A 919-nucleotide genomic window follows, 5' to 3' on the forward strand; every position below is an offset into this window, starting at 1 on the left:
TATACAATCTAATTTATCTCGTTCTGAGCTCTCAAACATTATTTTGTAAATATTACAAGTTCAACTGGATCAATTAGATTTAAAATTCTAACACTTTATAAATTCAACGAACATTAAAATTCATCTAATTGACCTAGATGTGAAAGAAATCATCCTATGTCAAAAAAAAAATATTTGACCTCATTTATAGAATCAGGAGTCCAAGAGGAGCACATAGAAACTTGTTTCATCCGATTCCGAGATCTCTAGATCCATCAACCATGAATTTAGGAAATTGTATACTTTCCAATGAATCTCAAATTCGTTGGAAATTCCCAACGAATCAGAAAATTCGTTGGAAATATTTCCAACGAATTAGAGATTCGTTGGAAAGTTTCAAATTTCCTAAAATTAAAAGTTGATAGACCTAGAGATCTCGGAATCGGATGAAACAAGTTTTTATGTGTTTGGATATTTATCCTAATTTTATATATGTCCTCAAATATTTTTTTTACCTAATATATTTTTCTCAGTAATTTTTCAAACATCAATGTGTCCGATAAATGTAATTCGGGTTTAAAAATTCACAAATCAAAATACATTGCCTCTAATTTTTTTTTAATTCATGGATATAATCATGAAAACTTTACAAATGCATACAATCTAATTTTATCTCGTTCTAAGTAGTCGAAAATTATTTTGTAAATCTTACAAGTTCAACTAGATCAATTAGATTTAAAATTCTAACACTTTATAAATTCAACGAACATTAAAATTCATCTAATTGAACTAGATGTGAAAAAAATCATCCTATGTCAAAAAAATATATTTGACCTCATTTATAGAATTAGGAGTCCTAGAGGAACACATAGAAACTTATTTCATCTGATTCCGAGATCTCTAGGTCCATCAACCGTGAATTTAGGAAATTGTATACTTT

Source organism: Zingiber officinale, chromosome 7B (genome assembly GCF_018446385.1).
Source record: "Zingiber officinale cultivar Zhangliang chromosome 7B, Zo_v1.1, whole genome shotgun sequence".
Taxonomy (NCBI): domain Eukaryota; kingdom Viridiplantae; phylum Streptophyta; class Magnoliopsida; order Zingiberales; family Zingiberaceae; genus Zingiber; species Zingiber officinale.